The sequence below is a fragment of the Eptatretus burgeri genome, chromosome 7, assembly GCF_056783735.1.
Source record: "Eptatretus burgeri isolate ZD-2024b chromosome 7, Ebu_testis_v1, whole genome shotgun sequence".
NCBI classification, from domain to species: Eukaryota; Metazoa; Chordata; class Myxini; order Myxiniformes; family Myxinidae; genus Eptatretus; species Eptatretus burgeri.
Genome location: NC_140967.1, coordinates 12,240,224 through 12,260,918, shown reverse-complemented (window position 1 = coordinate 12,260,918; position 20,695 = coordinate 12,240,224). Strand labels below are relative to the sequence as shown.

The window sequence follows — 20,695 nt, the reverse complement described above, 5'->3', positions numbered from 1 at the left end:
GTTGGGGGGAGGAGTGATTCCCACCCAAGTGACCCCGGGGTCAGTTTAATTTTCGCTAGTGGGTTATTCAAATTTACAAATAGGAGGTCGTTTTGTTGTTGGTGTCGAGAGAAGGCGCGAAACCCGTTTGGAGGGGTGCAAGAGTTCATGGACCTTTTGGGAGCGTGTCTGTGGAAAGTTGAGTATTTGTTTAGTGGGCACCCCAGGCACCGGACTAGTCGGCCAGAGTAGGCCAAGGGCCCAAGAGGGGCCGGGATAGAGTAGTGGGCATGGGCGACCCGTCGGAAACGGGACCCCTCGCGCCAGAATGCCACGGGGGCAGTGTAGTGGGCACGGGCGTGTGTGTGTGTGTGTGTGTGTGTGTGTGTGTGTGTGTGTGTGTGTGTGTGTGTGTGTGTGTGTGTGTGTGTGTGTGTGTGTGTGAGAGAGAGAGAGTGTGCGAGAGAGTGCGAGAGAGTGCGAGAGAGTGCGAGAGAGTGCGAGAGAGTGCGAGAGAGTGCGAGAGAATGCGAGAGAATGCGAGAGAATGCGAGAGAATGCGTACGTGTGTCCGTGGGCCCGTCTAATAAGAAGGAACTGCTATTAAGTGTAAATGACTGTACATAATAAGTAGACGGTTGTAGTTCTTTTGTCGTGCTTTTGTTGCTTGTATCATTCCATACGTGTTTTGCCTTATTTAATTGCATACGTGTTTCATTACTATACAGTAAATGTCATTGTGTGAATGTAAAACTCCTCGTTGCGTCCATTCCCTCATTGACTGAACTTTTCGTGTGTTGGGAGTTCGAAAGCCGTTGGTTTGCCGTAATAGGGGGACATTTGGACCGACGGTTCTCGGCGATTCCGCCGCTCGGAATCACGCATGGACAAGCTCGCCTCGGCGGTTTGCTCCGTACGAGTTCCGTTGAGGGTAGAATACCCCGGTAGTTGGATCACGTGGGTATTTAGGTACATTGAAGATTGGCAATCGAACCTACCCCACGTGATCTGCCGATTGGCGTATTTCGGTTCTTGTACAAGGCCCGTCGCTTGGAGTTTTCCGGGCGGCGATCTATATTCCGGGTGATCCGTCGGGCCGACTCGACTTGCGGCTCTGTTCAGAGAGGTCGGTTGTGGGCCGACCCCCGGCCGGTAACAATATATGTGTATGTGTATATATATATATATATATATATATATATATATATATATATATATATATATATATATATATATATATATATATATATCTTCTTCTTCTTTCGGCTGCTCCCGTGAGGGGTCGCCACAGTGGATCAGCCGTATGATCCGCATAGTGATTTGGCACGTTTTACGCCGGATGCCCTTCCTGACGCAACCCTGGTCGCCTCTTACGACACAGGGATAAGGTACACCTATTTTAACCGGGGTATACACCGGCCCAGTATACTGGTACTCATTTCGCTGACCTCGGAAGGATGACAGGCTGAGTCAACCCCCTGGTGTATTTATTCAGTGGCCCAACGGGGCTTGAACTCAGGACCTCTTGGATCCCAAGCCGCTGCCCTAACCACTGCGCCAACACCAGGCTCATATATATATATATATATATATATATATATATATATATATATATATATATATATGTATATATATATATATATATGTATATATATATATGTATATATGTATATATATATGTATATATATATATATATATATGTATATATATATATATTTATATATATATATATACATATATACATATATATATATACATATATATATATATATATATATATATTTATATATATAATTAAAAAGTGGAGGTATTGAGATATAAATATGATAAATATTATTTATGAAATACATTCTGAATGAGCATTAAAATAATTTATTGGTGGTTGCTTGGATATGCAGTGCAGCATGTTAAAATCTGTTGTTGATGACAGCTTCAATATTTGAATGACAGTTTGAGTCAAGAGCTTGATGGAAGTGCTGTGTAATGGACATGTCCACAAGGTAAAGTGTTTATCGCTTAATTTATTGTCATATAAAGTGGTGTATGATTGAAGTTATCAAATGTTGTACTACTTTAATAAAATTAATAATTATATAAGTTTGAATGAGGATATTGCATTGTTGTGTTGACTGACTGTCTGGACACAACTTTGAGGTTGTGGGTCCGTTGATGTTGAGTAATCTCCTGATGTGGACTGGCGACCAGGATTGTGGATCCACTGTTTGGAGAGGTTCTGGGCTGAAAGGATCGAAACCTCGATGAAAAACTGTGCCCAGGTGATGATCCGGGCAGTTGGGAAGTTAATAAATTGCTTATAAGTGAAGGTTATAACTTCAAATAAAATAGCTTTTTAAGTACTTTCCAGTTCATCATATTGTGTGTGTGTGTGTGTGTGTGTGTGTGTGTGTGTGTGTGTGTGTGTGTGTGTGTGTGTGTGTGTGTGTGTGTGTGTGTGTGTGTGTGTGTGTGTGTGTGTGTGTGTGTGTGTGTGGTTATGTCTGGCTTCCTTCTTGGGACTGCAGTGCAGTAATTGTTTTTTTATTTTGATTTCCTCCATTTTTCACGATGTTGAGTTTTATGGATATATTGTAGATGGGGGCACATTTTCTTAATTTACACTTAATATCCCTAAATGTTGAAGGTCAGGGTCATATGGCGGTCCTAAAATAATATGGCCATCATTGGATCGTGGATGCCGGTGGGAAGCTTACCCTTGGTGATCACTGTCATTGCAGATATTTCGTTTAGTGGTGTTGGTGAACAACTTATATTCCATGATTTCTTTGTTCACATAACCAATTTAGATCAATTTCCTGCCCAGTTCAGTTGCTGGAACATACACATTTTTATGTCTTGCCTCGCACGATGTGCGATTGCAAACTGATTGGGTATCAAACATCAAAAACGAGAACAAATGTTCTTCAACAATGAAACATTGTGATTTATTTACGGCATATTTGTTTGAGGCAACTCCTTGAAATTACACTGGACAAAATTTTGGTGTCCAAGAAAAGTCATGAGAATTATAGGCAGTGAAGGTTCTCAAGCACATTCAAATATTATTTTTCATGATAATAAGTTTTGAAAATAAAACTATACATTTCAATTTTAATAATAATAATAATACCTTTCCTTTCGTGATGTAACGGCACATAGGGCTGCTGAGGCAGTTTCATTGGCAAGGAGTGGAGTCCTGGACGCTTCACCAATCTGACGCAGGGCATTTTTCATTGACGATTACTATTGTTCTGGCTGAATCGAAATGAGATCCCCCAGAAACTTGTTCAAATTTTTGTTCAAAATAAAATTCATAATTACCCAACAAGACGTGTTGATATTTACCATTTACAACAGAACTTCCGTTGTAAAGAAAACTATTATTTATACTTGACCCAAGTTCCGGAATTTCCCTGAAGTGAGACTTTGGCAAACTATTGGTGTTAATAGCTTTAAACACAATCTCAAAAGTTTATTACTAGAGAATTATATACAAATTGATGTAGTTAGTAATCACTGCTGATAAATGAGTAATGAGTGATATTGTGATGCTAATGCAAAAGTATTTCATACCAGCTCATTCCTCCTCCTCCACTCATCCCCCATTTGCGTTCCTTTCTGTTTAGCTTGTATTTGTCCATCTCATTATTATTATTATTTTAGGTATCTTATTTCACAATATTTTATTATTTTTCTCACTTCATATTTTAATCACAATACATTGTAATCAGGACCTGATAATTAACAAGCCGTGCTTTTATTTTGGTTCCTCCACTGTCCTCACAATAAATTGTATGTTTCTGTATGTTGTTGTTTGATAGATTCAAAGGTGGAAATAAACTGAAACTTAAATGTATAAATAAATATTGTTTGAGCGTATTATCTGAGTAGGAAGGTGTGGTGCAATGCAAATTCACCCCACTCACCATGTTAATCGGCATCACACCAAAGATGCCCTGCGGTACAACTTGGATCAGAGGTCAGACGTCATCGCACAGAATTATGGTTATCGAAATGCTCGCTGCTTTTGCATGGCGATGTACCTTCCCACATGGCCCGTGTCTCTGCATGAGATTTTCGCAAAGCATCCAGTTACAGATCTCAATCATCCTTTGTATTCACCTCATCTGTCACCCTATCACTTCCTTGTCTGAAAACGATTAATATATGATGAGTGGTTGTGGCTACTTGTGGTTGAGGCAGGAAGAATATCCCAACTTCTGGAATAAAAGAGATGCACATATTTTCCGAAAGAGGCCTTTCAACACCAGTTCCAGGAATTCCGGGATCTTCGTTAAATTCGATACTTTTCAAGTTGCTCAATTTGACATTTTGATGAATACTCAAAACCTAAAAGTTGAAACAAGAGAGAGTTGCATCTCCTAAGCAGCTCCAGTTTTTGTTGCATACTTTAAATTAAAGTTAAAATGAAAGAAGTGGCCCTGGGTCCTCTTTTGCCTGTTTGTTCAGCCTTTTCCCCACTACCACAGTATACCTCCAACCCATCATTTGGGTTTTTTGAAGAACAATACCGATTGATTAAAAAAGATTCCCTAAATATCAATGCACAGCCTCATTCAACAGTTAATTGTATATTGGTACAACATGTTGGTATTCAAAAAGCTAACTGAATTAATAAAATGTTAAATACTTAATATTATGTTTTGGAAGGAATGTCATATTTGCTGGAATCTTGCCTATTAGACTCTTAAATCGGTTTATAATGCAAATCCAAGTGGCCATCGGTTTTGGTTGTAACCTCAATTAAATTAAAACCTGATACTTGGTAATCCATCACTTGTACATGTTTTTTTTTTTTTAATTAAGCTTGTACATGCTTGTACATTTCTTTTCAGCCCTTGTACATGTTTTCTTTCAAGCTCTGTTTGAAATGTGTGGAAATGTGCAAAGACCATTTGACATTGTATCATTTCATGCCTGTGGGGTTTATGGCATTTGGCCTATGATGCCGATGCCTTACACGCACTTCATCTGTACGTCGGTTTACTCATCTATACTAACAATAAAAAAAAGAACTGATGTCATGAAATGCTGGCATGAAAAAGAGCTAATTTGTTGATAGGTACAGGGAAATTAGTTCGGCCTTCTAAAAACATTATATCTCGACAATCGAAACGGCCTAAGAAGTTACGTTTATTTACAATTATTTCGGATGAAATTTGCCACCATTTCTCTGGAAATTCTACTAGGGAGGCAACTTAAATGTTCACATTTAATTAAACAAGTATCAATTATGATTAGTTTGGTCCTTGTTTTTATTCTTATTTTATTCTTATTCTTCCACTTCATGGTTTTCTTGTTCTTCCTCCTCTTCCTCTCTGACTTTCTAGAACAGGACACCAAGTAAATGTTAACACCCACGAGTGAATGATGATGGACATGTGTGTTTTGTTTATTGCCTCTGAAGAAGAGTGTATTATCAGGGTAGAGAAAAAAATGTAAAACATCATGAATTTTGTACTCAATTAAATTTGATGCAATGGATAATTATTTTCGACCTTTTGTTAATGACAAAATGCAGATGAGTGTGATTTTTCGAAAGGCATTTTTTTTATATACCTGCGGTCATAGATTTTCTCCATAAATTTGCAAAACTTTCGTTTCGTAAGTTTTGCTTCTTCCAAACACACTGATAACCAGAGTGGCACTTTGTAGAGCACATACCTCCGCCAGGCTGAACAGTTTATGTTTTATATCCCACTGATAGGCCAGATCAACATCCGGACTTGAACCAAAATTCAATCGGCTTGTTCGTGTCACCAACCCAACTCATCCACCAAGTTTTGTCATAATCTTTCTGCAACTTTTTGAAATATGCTATACTGTATATCGTTTTTGGCCCCATCTCTCAATGGTGAAGAATCACTTAGAAGATTTAAAAAATTCTCATATCTGGATCCAGATCTTCCCCAAAATTTAATCACTTCGTCCTTGTCACACACCCAACCGGTCCACCAAATTTCGTCCAAATCAGTCAATAACTTTTCGAGAAACCCTGCACAGACAAAAAAGCAAACAGACAGGGGTGAAAACATAACCTCCATCCACCTTCATTGGCAGAGATAATATGCCCAGGATTTTTCACTTTTCATGTGTTTGGTTCTACAAGTTAACAACTGAATTTTTTAACCTGAAATCTTCACATATGATATAAGAATGTTTCGTTCTGTGAGAAGTGGAATGGAGTTGAACTGGCTGAAAAAGCCAAAACAAGAGCCAATTTTTGCCTTTTGGCCAATTTTTGTGCATACCCAGTGTGAAGGATTCCTCTTCTTTATTACATTGTATTTTGTGCATTCAGTCACTGAGGTCGCCATTTTCTGACATCATCAGAACTGAAAGTAAGAACTGAGCTTCTCAATCGTTTCCAAAATGAATTGGAATATGGAATGTAAGGTCAATGAATCAGGGAAAGTTAGATGGAGTAAAGGGAGAGAAAGAGAGGACAATAACTGAAATTTTGGGGATAAGTGAACTTAGATGGCCTGATTAAGAGCAGTGTCAATCTGACAATTACAAAGTGTTCTTTTCTGGTCAAGAAACCTGTAAAAGAAATGGAGTGCCAGTAATTTTCAATAAGTTGACAGTAGGGTCAGTAGTTGGATAACATTCAGTTAATGATAGGTTAATTAATATCAGTAAGGTTTAATGGGCATCCAGTCAACACCACCATCATTCAGATATATGCTCCAACTTCTGCAGCAGATGAAGAACATATGGAGGTGTTACATGGGAAGTTTCAGGACCTGGTAGAACGGGTGCCAAAAGGAGATGTTTTCATTATTATGGAAGACTGGAATACAAAAATTGGAGAAGCAGGAGCACCAGGGATTGCAGGACAGCATGGATTTGGTATGTGAAATGAGCCAGCACAGTGAATGTTGGAGTTCTGTGTGGAAAATGAGCTTGTAATTGCAAACACGTGGTTCAAGCAACCCAAGCAAACAAATGGCCTTCGCCTGATGTGCAACACCAAAATCAGATTGACTACATACGAAACAATAGAACATGGAGAAGTGCTGTGGAATCTGTCAATACTCTGCTAGGTGCACACTGTATGACAGATCATTAACTCACGAGTTAAATTGATTGGGGGGGGGGGATCCAAAACTCCGACCATATATGACCTTGAAAAGTATCGAAACAATATGCAATAAAGGTTAAAAAAAAACAAAAAACCATGATGTGAAGATGGACTTGGTTGACAGAATGTCAGACAAATTGTGCAAGGGGTTCAAGAAATTGTAAACAGAGGCCAAAAACAACATCCCAAAAGCAAGAAGAATACTAAATTGCTGTCAGAAGAGGCATTAAATAATGCAGACAGAAGAAGAGAGATGAAAACCAAAGGCACATCAAGAGAGGACATTAAGCCGCTAAATGCCGACTTCCATCGACAAGTGAGAAAAGACAAAGATAAATATTTCAGAGGTTTGCATAGAGATAGAAAATGACAACAGAGCAGGACAAACAAGATAATTTTTTTTGATGATCAGAGAGATCACAGGAAAGTTGAGATACAGATTTGCGGTCTTCAAGAGTAGAACAGGAAAATATTTGACAGGACAAACAGGTGAAAGAAAGATGTTGGGACGATACCAAAATTCTCGGGAGAAAAAAAACTGAACGAGGTAAATCTATGATGGCAACCTTTGAAGAAAGAAAAAGAATGTGAGCAAGACATTCAAGGCTCCACATACCTTGTATTCTATCACCAATCTGTTATGAGCTATGTGATAAGAATGTGAGGTATGTAGAGCCTTGAAAGAGCTGGCAAATGTAAAAACACCAGGGGCCAACAAAATTCCAATGGAACTATTGAAGGTAGTTTGAGAGGAGGGAATCAATATTTTAATTGCTCTATGCACACATAATAGAGCAGGACTGTATGGCCTAAAAGGGGGTAGCACTCAGGCGACGTATTGCTCAAGATCTGGGATGCAAGTGAACGTTCAAATAACCGAACTATTGCCTTGATGCCACATGATAGTAAGATATTATGAAAGGTCATTCAACACAGAATAGAAAACTTCATAAAGTGAGAAATGTCCGTTGAGCAAGCGGGTTTCAAAAGAAGATGAGGAGGACTCGAGATGAAATTGCAAATCTGAGATGGATCATGGAAAAAGTAAGGAAATATTATTGGAAGATGTACATATATATATATATATATATATATATATATATATATATATATATATATATATATATATATATATGTTTGTTTTTTTAAACTATATCAAAGCTCTCTATTGTGGTGATCATGAATTGATGTGGATTATACTGACACAATTGGGGGGGGGGGGTCATAGCACCTGATATTTCTGATAAGTATGTGCACTCAACAAGAAGATACAGTAAGAATAGAGTATGGAGAGACAGGATGGTTTGGAATTGGAAAAGGGGGTAGACAGGGATGCATGCCTTCCTCTTACTTATTCATTCTGCATCGTGAGTATGTCATGAGCAAATCAAACTTGGAAGACAAAAGCTGGAGTCAGAATTGGAGGAATATGCATCAACAACCGAAGGTATGCCGAAGATACTACTCTGTTGGCAGAAAGTAAAGAGGACTTGATGAAACTGCTGCAAACAGTGAAGAAGGAAACTGGAAAAGTTGGTCTTTATTTAAACCTCAAAAAAGACCAAAATCTTGTCAACTGTGAACACTGATGTGTTCAGATTGAAAGACGATCATGTGGGAATAGTGGAAAGTTTCATCTTCCTGGGTTCTAAGATTGAAGTAAGTGAAGAATCTGGAGGATAAATTAATATATGGTTAGCATTGGGGAGAACAGCAATGTCAGGATTGATAAAGAGCTGGAAAGACAAAAATGTGACAAAACAAACCAAGAGGAGACTGTTGAATGCTCTGGTATTTTGAGTTGCAATTTATGGATGTGAGTCGTGGACAGTGAAGAAGAAAGAAAGGAAGAAGATTGACATTTTTTATATGTAATGTGCAACCAAGCTGTCTCTGCCAGAGCTTCAAGAAGCAGTGCAGGATAGGGATGTTTGGAGAAATCATGAATGTCACCAAAAGTTGGACACGACATGAGGCAACTGATAACTACATAATAGTTTGTGCATTGCGGTATCAGAATAACTTGGCTCAAATTACGACCATAACTCTGGTTAGTCTTCTTTGATACCATTGGGTTTTCATCTTGCACGTTTCAGATCGACAGGATTGTTGGCTTATCGTCTCCTGAGATAATAACTAGTGACACCACATGCTTAATGGAATCATCAGAACGTTGATCGGAGTATGCTGAGCACCGTGGGAAGCAAGGCAAAGCTGAAGTTATGGATGTTGATAACCCATCATCGGAGCAAAAAGCGTCTTCGCTCCAATGAAGGGTTAACGCCTGAAACTTGAGCTTCTCCTTGCTTCGCACAGTCATTAGCATTATTTCAGATCAACGTTCTGTTGGTTCCTTACATTGTGCTGCCCGTCTGCTGACACGGTTCGACTCTAGCCTTCACAAGCACGAATAGTTCTTCATTCAGCATCAGATGCTGGTTTGCGTTATACCTGATTCTACCAGGAACATTATCGGGGTGTGAAAGTAAACAGTTGAGCATATGATGGATGTGTTACCTTGGGATCTGTGGATGTTCCTAAATTAGGTAAGGAAGAATTGGATTTGATTGGACAGATAGTCGTAGGGATGTAGATGATGACATCGTGCAAAAGGCTGAAACGTCTTTTCCGTGTTTGTCTTTTTATGTTATTTTGATTTCCAACTTGGAGTTGCAGGTCCTGCAGCTGCTTCGGCTTGTTCTTGGAGGAAGTACCTGGCCAACAGACTCTGATCACACGTCCGAAGAAACGGACTCCTCGCCTTGCTTTGAGACGACAAGTCCCATGCACACGAAAGACAGTTATGGTGAGTTGTCCATTTAAACCACTCTTTGTCTGAGTTCCCATAAATTAAATGAATGTGGCACTTCAAGTGAAACAGCACTTTTTCAGGGCTTGTGAACACTTTCTGAAAGGAGATAACCAGCACCTGTCTTAATAGAAAACTGATTTATAGAAGCAATTTGACGTCATTAAATACAATGACAACAATTTCATCCCGACGTGTTTCTGAAACACATCTTCCATACAAAGAATAGGACAAGGTTATGCAATAAATAATCATTCCGGACAGCTCTTCTTCTAAACAAGAGTGGCCGCATAACCCAGGAAGCTCTCTGATGAAGGGTCCATTATTACCTCCGCCACCGAAGGTGAAGGAGGTTTCGTAGGGCAGCTAAATCGGCCCCACACGCACCCCCTGAGTACTTATGCAAACATACTCTTTTAGAATCGTTCAGGTGTCCAATTAACATTTTTACAGCGCGGTGACATCGCGCTATTATATAATTGGCTATTCTGTCCTGTGTCTTCTGTCACGTCTTCTGTCACACTTATGGCCGCGTACGTCCCTTTGATCTGAGGGCTATAAATATAAATTTGTCCAACATCACAACTCTTCCCATCATACATGCTAATTCACCGTGTCTACATTTAAATTTTATAACTGCAAAATTGTTTCATCATTCTTAACCGAGACTTTTACTGCCCCCAGCCGTGCGATATCGAAGTATTCGCTTCTTGTTCGATGTTAACAAGAAAATTAGGTTGGTCTTGGTGTCTATTTGGCTGCCATCTTGGATTTTGACATGCCCAATTATCGAAAAACAGAAATTTTCATAACTTTTGAACCAAATGAACTAGAAACACAATTTAAACATCTATTCCATACAATTTTGACATGACAAATTTATTTATTATAGTATTTTTAATATTCGATAATGCTTTATGGGTCATACGTCTCAAAATGGTGAAAAAACATGCTTGAGGAATGATATATATATGCCTGATGTTGGGTCCATGGTGATTAATTGCCACATATAAACTGACCAACAACATTGTAACTCTTATATTATTTCATAGTGTATAGGCCTTGCTTACTGGCATCTGATAACTGTGTCAGCAATGGTCATTCCTTGTAAAATTTTGAAACCTTGTGACATGTTTGTGAGTTTTATCTTATGCATGGCCTAAAGGACTTGCCATCTTGCTTTGGTGAAATCTGTCTGAGAGTACTTGATAAGGTGGTTTCAATGAAACATGGCTTTGTATTCTGAACTGATTCGTATTTCAAAGACTTCATCAAAGCACAGGAGAGGAGATGCCGTGGTATGTCACAGAAGCTGCACATTGATGGCCCAGCCACAAGAAAACCTCCAGATATGAACATATTTTTCCAGAATGATGAGAACAAAAGATAATTGTGTGATCTTCTTCTGAGGGTCTGGAGCAGCAGAGATACAACTTCAAGACTGGAGGGATGTTTGTCTCCTGTGCTCATTGTGCAGGGCAAGGCCTATGAGCTGACATCTCAAGATGGCAAGGTTGAAGCATCAGGGATCCACAGCCTGATGTCAAATCAGGAGGAGACAGATACTCATGTGATCCTCTTTCTCAACTACACTGTAGAGCTTGGTTATTAGAGTGCTGTTATCCGCACACCTGACACAGACATCTTCTTCCTACTTCTGCACTTTGCCTTGGATGTTAACTTCAAGATTTACCTTCAGACAGGTGAGAGGATAGACAATTATTTCATCTTTCAAGTAAGGGATCTATTGAGATACATTTTTTTAAATGCAGTTTTGTTTTGTTTTTCATACAGGTGTTGGGAAACACAGACACATTGAGGATGTCACTTCTGTTGCTCGCACACTTGGACGTGACCACTGTACAGCACTTATGGTCTCCATTGTTTTACTGGAGATTTACCAGTGCCTTCAAAGGCAAAGGAAAAATTAGTTCACTGAAGAAACTCCAGAAGTACCCAAGGTTCCAGGCAGCATTCAAGCAGCTTGGCATATGTTGGAGGGTGAAAGACAAGCTGTATGACTGTCTGGAAGAGTTTGTATGCCTGATATATGGCTATCCTCGCATCTCTCGTGTGGATGAAGTGTGCACACTGATGCTGCAGAAGATGGTGGGTGTAGAGGAAACACTGACATTCAAGTCAAAGGTTGAACTTTCTCATCTTCCTCCATGCAGAGACTCCCTAATTCCTCGTGTTGACAGGGCCAACTACAGGGTTGGCCAGTGGAAGCATGCCCATGTATGAATTTCCAAACCAGAGGATGATCATTTCTGGATATAGATGGATGGATTCCTGGAATCTGTGTGGTGACGTGGTCCAATTCTCCCCCCTTCCCGAGTGGACCTCTTGGACGCCCCTGAAGAGGAGCAGGAAGAGAATGAAGATGAAGCTGGTGTCTATGACTATGAGAAACTGTGAAATTACCTTGATGATGATAACTAATATTTGTATATATTGTGCTGAAATAGGACATTTTTCTATTTTCTCATCAGAGATGTCTTCTAATGTTTAAAATGATGATTTGGTTTAATTTCCTGAGCCAAAATTGTGCAGAATAAATGCTTAATTTGTGTTTCTAGTCCATTTGGTTCAAACCTTATAAAAATTTCTGTTTTTCGATGATTGTGCATGTCAAAATCCAAGATGGCAGCCAAATAGACCCCAAGACCAACATAATTTTCTTGTTAACATCTACAAATGTTAACTAGACATCTGAAGGATTTTAAAAAAGTATGTTTGCATTCGTACTCAGGGGGGTGCACGTGGGGCCTATTCAGCTGCCCTACTAGTTATGCTTTCACCCCCGTTTGTCTGTTTGTCTGTCTGTCTGTCTGTTTGTTTGTCTGTCTGTCTGTCTGTTTGTTTGTATGTTTGTCTGTTTGTTTGTGTCAAGGATATCCCAAAACGTTGTGGACGGATCAGGATGAAATTTGGTGGGGAGGTTTGGTGTGTGACATGGACAAATTGATTGTATTTTGATGAAGACCCAAATCCGCATCAGGGTACGAGATTTATTTAATTTCTGAAGTGATTCTTCACCATTGAGAGATGGGGCTAAAAACGATAGATTTATTGGGCCTGATATGTTCTACCGAGTGCCCTTCTAGTTATTACAGTTTTATTATCACTGTTTCTATTGTTATCCCCACACTTTTTGAAAAATATCAGGGTGGGGGTATTGTAGTCGGCTCTGTATGTCTGTCTGTCTGTTTGTCTGTCACGTTATCTCTAAACTGTTGTGTAGAAATTCACCAAACTAAGTGGTTATGATAACCATATGTCAATAATGTGCGAGAATGGGATCATTTTTGGTTCCACCCCCATGGGGTTTGGTAAAAATGTCAAATACCAAAAAAAATGCAATAACAGGCACATTTTAAAGCATTTTTCAATGAAACTTTGTACATGCAATCAACATTGGGGGATGCATGGAATATGCGACTTTTTGGGGGATTTGACCCCCGGTGCATGCCCCAGGGGGTGGGGACTTCAGATCACAGGTCAAAAACGAAAACTTAACTGAATTTGAATATGGGTCATTCCTGGTGGAACGCTTTGCCCGCTTTCAACTTTGCTTTCGGTGGGAAGTGTGCGGATTTGCGATGATGCGCCATCGACTTCACTCTAGTCACCTCCACCACTGAAGGTGAAGGAGGTTATGTCTTCACCCCCTTTCTGTCTGTTTGTGTGTTTGTGTACAGTACAGGATCCGATTACTGGAATTTTTTGAGTGATTTTTCACCATTGAGAGATTGGGATAAAAATGATATGTAGCACGATATCTCAAAAAGTTGTTGACGGATTCGGACGAAACTTGGTGGACAGGTTGGGTGTGCTGCACGTACGAATTTTTTTCGAGTTTGGTGAACATCCAAATCCGGATCTGGATACGAGAATTATTTAATTCTAAAGTGATTCTTCACCATTGAGAGATCGGGCCAAAAACGACGTAGTTCTGTATAGCATGATATTTCAAAAATGTATTGGGCCCGATGTATTCTCGTGGATCAGGCATTACTTGGCAGAGGTATGCGCTCCACCGAGTGCCCTTCTAGTTTTCCTTTGTTGTAAGGATGAGGATGAGCTTAGAAAAGCTTAATTTTTACTGATATTGTGAGCCAAGTAATGTGTTTTATTATTATTTGAGTAAACCCAAAATAACGTGAGGAGTCGCACTGTGTCTTCCAGCAAAAATAGGTCGGACCCATTTTTGGTGGAAGATACAATATGGCTCCACGTTAGTTTTTGTTTACCTGAATTGTATCCTTAATTTCTTACAAAGAGGAAAATCCCTTTCACAAAAGAATTGATGAAATTGTTTCAAGGTTTAATTTTAGTTTTTCACTTGCTCCTTTATTTAGTGTCCAAGGATAGTCAAGGAACTTCATGTTTTACATAAAGGAGAAATATGGGAGCTTCAACTATTTTTACCTGACGAATAGATACGTTATAGAGACGATGCAAATTGATTCCTAAATATGCATCAAGACAAGAAAAACAAGTATCCATCCGGTCACATGACAAAGCGGTCCACCAATATAGGATACGTGAGGTTATAATTTACAAATTTTGGCAGTCTGCCATGACCATATTAACACAGGCATCGCATTATTCCTCAATCATGTGACCAAGTTTCAATGCAAAACTATTGTGAGCGAGAAAATAGCTTTTATATCGTGATTGTAATCATGTGAAAAATGCTCTGAATCCTCCCCATCTCCTTCATTCTACCTGTCCCCCACCTCCGCCAACACCACCACATGGAACACATTAGCGAGCACTGATTGAGCACCAAGAGCGTCAGGAGGGGAGTTTAGCACTGGCGATATTGGCAGAATATCCATTACCTGTTAACTGTGTAACTGTGACATTCAACAATAAATTCTCAAAAGGATGATGCTGACAAATGACGGTTGAAAATAATTACGAGGAGCATATTCTGTTTTCCAGGCGAATCGTAAAGCAATCGTTTTGCAACGAGATGTTAAACAAAATTACATCAAATGGAGAATGTGAGATATCGGTTTGTCCTGGCTGCTGGAGTCAGAACATACAAAAGGAGAAAGCTCTTCAGCGTTCCGTATTCATACTTCTCTTACAGGTCATTGACTGGACATGCAGCTTTTTTGAACTTAGCAGTGGAGTAACAGGTTGGGGTTACAACGATTAGCCTTTTTTTTTGCTTTTTGATACACATGATCAAGGCTCGTGAAAGAGCTAGAGCAGAAGGGAAGAGGGAAACACCAACAGCAGAGAAGACGTGCGAGCGAGGGACTTTGTGACTTTGAAGCTTTTGTGACCATGCACTTAGTGACTTTGTAGCCTTTTGGCTAATACTGTGGTTCATGATACGCATTGAACTGTGATTGCAGCTGAGGATGTCAGATCGAATCTGGAACCAACAAGTGCTATCTGACTCATGGACTGACTCAAAACATCTGTGGAGTTTTGGTACAACAATGCACTTTTGGAAAGTGTGTTGTATGTGTTAGGAACAAAATGCTATGTTTATGATCCAAATTTTCTGTTTTGGTACTTAAAGTTCGTGACCTGATATTTTCTTTCTTTCTTTCCTGTAAGGCGATGCTGAGAAAGAGGTGAAGGATGCTCGAGGAGAAGAAAGGATGTGACCGCAAGGTTCACACTTTATTTTATTTTCTTTCGCCTTAAGTGGCTTATATGGTTTAACCCTCTAAATCGTCACCACGTAACTACATGTCACAGATTTGAATCCTCATGTTTAGTTGTTTCATGCCAAATTTGTCCTTATTTTAATGACTTGCCTTTTTAATTTTTCTTGCTAAACTGAAGACTATAGCATTATTGTGTGCCCACCATCCTTGAATTTAATTCGCAAAGAAAGAGTCTTTTTACTGGTGTGTAACGGTCATGGAAAAGTTGAACAACTGGGGTCAAAGAGTCAGCAGACACAAAGTCGGTGAAGGGGAAACGAACGAAGAATTATGAATACACTAAGCACGAGGAGAGGAGTTACAGGTGAATGGGAAACACAGATTAAATGGGTGTAATAAAATTCAAAGGTGGAAAGGGGAAAGACCACAGAGTCGGAGTGGGGCAGCATACTTGAGGTCCTAGTGGGAAGAGCATGAGACAACAGTCTCTGGACAATGGTTCCACATGAGAGAATGATGGTAAGAAGAATGAATGTGGGCAGTGAGGTTAGACTTGGGGTGGGTAACACGGTAAGCTTTCTGGTAGAACAGAAAGGTTTATTGTTTGAGGAGACTCAATAGGTAAAAGAACAAGACCAAAAAAGGGCATTAAAGACTGCAAGGCCACCAACCTGCCTGTGGTGAGAACAAATGAGGTCACATGACACAGCCTCCTGTCACGTGACGCCAATGACGCAGTTGGCCTTAGACTCCACAGCCTTGGAAGGGGGCAGGGGAGAGCAGTGTGGGAGACGTGATGGGAAACAGCAGCACCAATACACAGAAGGGAACCATGTTCCATGACTCTTCAGATGAGGACTTGTACACTGAAACAAGCTCAGGGCTGCAGAGGTTGCATATGGAATAGATGAATTAATGATATGATTTTTTTTTATTCTTGAGTAGACCAGAGAAGGAATATTGAAAGATCATGGCGAAAGGATGAAAGAAAGACAGGGGAGTTGTTGTAAGGGTGGGAGGATGGAGAAGAGAGCTTTTTACAACAATGTGATCAGAACAGCGACAGGTGGATATAATTAATCTGATTGACCGAACTTAGCTTGTGAAGGCGGGCACAGATGCCACAGTCAATTTGCTTCACACCAGGAGCAGGGAAAAAAAAGACCAATGCTATAGCTTACATAATCTTACATCAATCCTCATAACCTCCATTGCTTTTTGGTCAAAAATTAATTTTCATTTATTATAATAGAGTTTGTCATGAAGTATATAACGAAACCAGATGAACAAGCAAACAATGTGCATCTTCAATGGGGAATCGGTCTCTGACCATAACACTCCTGGAGCCGAAAAAGCAGACCCGCAGACCTTGCAGGGAGCTTAGTCACCCAGGAGAATGTCCACATTGCTTCACAAAGGGGATGGCTGTATATTGCATAATGATGGTAGTTTGAGGTGATTGCAGCACGCAAACACTACACTGACATCCCCACAGTCCTTCTGAAGCACAAAATGCAAAAGCAATGCCACGTGGTGCTTTAAGCTACTTTAGCAGTGAGATGTTAAATACCGTTGAATGGTTCATCAATTGATTAATTACATAAATCGACAAAACTACTGTGGTTTCACAGTAAGTTCCATTGACCATGGTCCTGGACAAATGAGAGCGACCCAACATTCTCTGAGAGTGAAACTGCCTGACATCAGCACAGTTGCCAAAATGGCCAACAATATAGTTACTTTCGTCCTGTTAATTATTTTTGTCCCTTTGTAAAATCGCCATGCCACTACTTATCACACCCTTCCAAACGGTTGTTGGACATCCCTGGTTTGTCAGTGAAGAGTCGGCGAATAATTATCATCATATTTCCATTGTAAACTTTATGAAGAAGAGCATTTGTGCTTTTTTTTTGTCTTCCATGCATTTAGAGTATTCTAGTGGTTTGCCTTCAAAGTGACAGCACGCTTGCATTGCTGCACCGAGTGATCAGTTGGCAATTTGCACTCAAAGCCACACCGAGCAGATAGATTGCCTTTTCTGAGACTGTTAAGTAACTTTCATAATCCCGCTCCGAGATGGCTGCCATATCGATCAGACAAAGCCGACCGGCAATCGAGCAATTTCGTTTAGTTAAAGTAGCATGCCCATTTGGAGGAAGGCGAAGCCTACTTTCGTAAGTGGTCGTTTGGAGTACGTGGAGGTTGAAGATAACTTGAAGTTGGCAGCCGTGGAGTAGTCTCCAAGGTATTATGTGCTGATTGTATGATTGATTGCTCCACACAATGATGGTTGGTCTCAGAAAGAGCTCTGTTCGCTTTGAGCCTCTTCCACCACCTACTTGGCCTCCTTCATGCATCCATTTCCTTGATATACGATTATGTCCATTATAGAAATCGCGCAAAGGAAACTTTTCATTACCGCCCAGGTTTGGGACCTTTTTGAATGTTTTATTATTTCAAATATACAACTTGTTGATATTTTCGAAACTTCTTGTTAATGATCCTCTTACTTTCTCCTGCCTCTCGTTTGTTGTCCAGCTCTTCCTGTATGCAGTGTGACCATACTGAATCCTCCAGTGAGTATTTAGATTTGGAATATTTAGATTTGTGTTTCAGGCATTCTGACAAACCTCCAGTGGGATGCTCCATAATAATGAATCTTCCACATTGCTTTGTAAAGTATCAAATGTAATTGAAGCACAGCATTTCTTTTTGTCCATTGTATTTTTTATTCCACACCAAGTATTCCTGAAAGCGGTTAAGAATTATTCCTGAAGTATTCCTGTGAATGCATATTGGATTGGGATTCAATTAAGAATTGGGCCCTGCTGGTTGCATCATTGCTGAGGCACAGTTGTGTTCTTGAGGCAGTACCCATTCATATTATTTTGACAACAATTTGGAACGTGTTCTCGATACCAACGCAATCATGACTCTATCTACATCTCTCTCGGACAACGTGGACAAACTTTTAAATACTCATCCCAATTCTCTCTTCCACATATGTGGTGATTTTAATTATCACCATGCAAATTGACTGCGTGTTCATACCTGCCGTGGCACTTCAGCGAAGCACTTCTGTGACTCCATGGAATGGATTAAATGTGTGAACTTTCCAACCTGGATTTCTCCCAATGGCAAATTCTCCATTCTGGACTGAGTGATGACCAATTTTCCCTGTAACTGTCTCCTGCTCTTCTTCTGCTCCAATTGGTTCATCTAATCATATGCTTGTGAAAGTCAACATCACTCTGGCTATTCTCAGAAGGCTGCCCCAACACGCGGACGAGTCTGTCACTTCACTCAGGCAGATTGGCAATAACTGCAAGCAGCCATCTCTCTTCAGGACTGGTCTCCCATATCTAATGCCCCTGATGTTAACTTAGCCTGGGAATTCTTCCACAAAAACCCTCTCTCATGCAAAGTTTAATCCCATCTTGTCTTCAGTTAGCCTACCCTTTTTCCTGCTGATGGTACACTGAATCCTGCGGTGAGGCAGTTGCCTTGAAACAACTTTCCCTCTCCTTCTGGAAGGCAAATTCGACCGAAGGTAACCTCAGATCATTCTACCAAGCCCGTAACGAGTGTGTGTTTACGCTCAGAATTACCAGAAAACAGCAACTGTCCAAACTCAAGATTGAACTTTCAAACTTGTCTCCCTTCTCTAAAACATGGTGGCACCTTCATTAGTCGATTTCTGGAGTATGCTCCCCTTCCATCATTTCCCTCTCTTCAAATGGCACCACAGCCGACTCCACTCATGAAAAAGTGGAATGCTTCAATTCTGTGCTTGCTTCCAAATATTATCAGTAACCTCCTTGCTCTCTTTACCCGCCCTACTCAGTGGCAACCAACTGCTCCTGAACCATATGTCTTTTGCACCTGGGAAAGTGGAGCCATGTCTGGCAACACTCGACTCTAATTCTGCAACTGGACCAGACGGCATCAGCTCACATGTCTTAAAAGCCTGTTCTGCTCTTGTACATCCTCTTTCTACTCTTTTCATCCTATCATTTGCTCCAAGTCATCTTCCATCTGCTTGGAAATGAGCAAACCTCACTTCACTACATAAAAAGGTGCAAAAACTACAGACCTATTCGCTTACTTTCAATCATCAGCAAGGTCATGGAATCCATCATCGCAATTTACATGAAATCCTTCCTTTTCTCCAACGGCCTCATCTTGAATCACCAATTTGGTTTCAGACCAGGTAACTCCACCTTGACTTGCTGCCCAAACTCACCCAAAAATGGACGGAGGCCCTCAATGTCAGACAAGAGATCAGAACCGTCTCTCATATCATATCTCAATCTTTTGATACAGTTTGGCATCCTGCCTTGCTCTGCAAACTCTGCCTATGGCATCCAAGGCCAACTCCACACATGGCTTACTGACTTCCTCTACTCTCGTGGTCAACGTGTGGCTCTCTTACAGAATCCTTTCATCTCCTCTTCCTGGTAAGGCTGGTGTTCTGGACCCAGTCTTCTCCCTGATCTTCATAAATCATCTCTCTGACTCTCTGGAAAATCACCTTCTCTATATTTGCTGCTGTCATCCCACTGGAGTCATGATCCTTTCATCCTTTGCCGTGACATCCCTTATCTTTCAGATAGGTAGGCTGCAGTCTCGTCCTTCTCTTCAGACTTGACAAAATCAAAAGCTGGTCAAACATTTGGAAAATGTCTTTCAATCCTGATAAATCTCACACTCACCATTTCTCTCCAAAAGGACCGTATGGCAACTCCTTCCATATACTTTCTGAACAATCCTCCTGAGGAAATCCAGTCACTCAACCCCCAGAGTCTCACTATCAGCCATGATCTTTCTTGGGAAATCCACATTTCAAAGTTGGCCTCAAAAGCCAGCTGCTGACTGGGCATCCTCTATCATACAAAGTTCTTGATTGGCATACCTGAATTCCTATCCACCTACAAGGCCTTCATCAGCAGCTTGATGGAGATCTGCTCTCCCCTTTGGGCTGGCTCCCCTGCCTCACACCTTGCTCAGCTTGATGCCACGGAATCCATGACCTTCAACATTATTGGAATCTCCCACAATGAAGCTAAGTCTATTGGGCTAATCACTTTCCCATTGCAGGCTGGTCGGTAGTTTCTCTATCTTCTACCGCCTCATTTCTGCTCTTGCACCTTCTTCTCATTCCGTGCTTTGTC

The 20,695-nt window shown here is 40.4% G+C and overlaps 1 long non-coding RNA gene across 4 annotated transcripts in view; it reads left to right on the top strand.

Annotated features, from left to right (window-relative positions):
- Positions 1–20,695, top strand: part of LOC147022684 (uncharacterized) — a 42,852-nt gene that overhangs the window by 19,579 nt on the left and 2,578 nt on the right. For 3 of the 4 annotated variants that reach the window (XR_015059854.1, XR_015059852.1, XR_015059853.1), the window contains 3 exons: positions 9,759–9,888; positions 15,472–15,528; positions 18,063–18,100. This is a non-coding gene — a long non-coding RNA (uncharacterized LOC147022684). Of the gene's footprint in view, positions 1–9,752; positions 9,889–15,471; positions 15,529–18,062; positions 18,101–20,695 lie in introns of all 4 variants that reach the window. The other variant, XR_015059855.1, reaches the window with a different exon arrangement.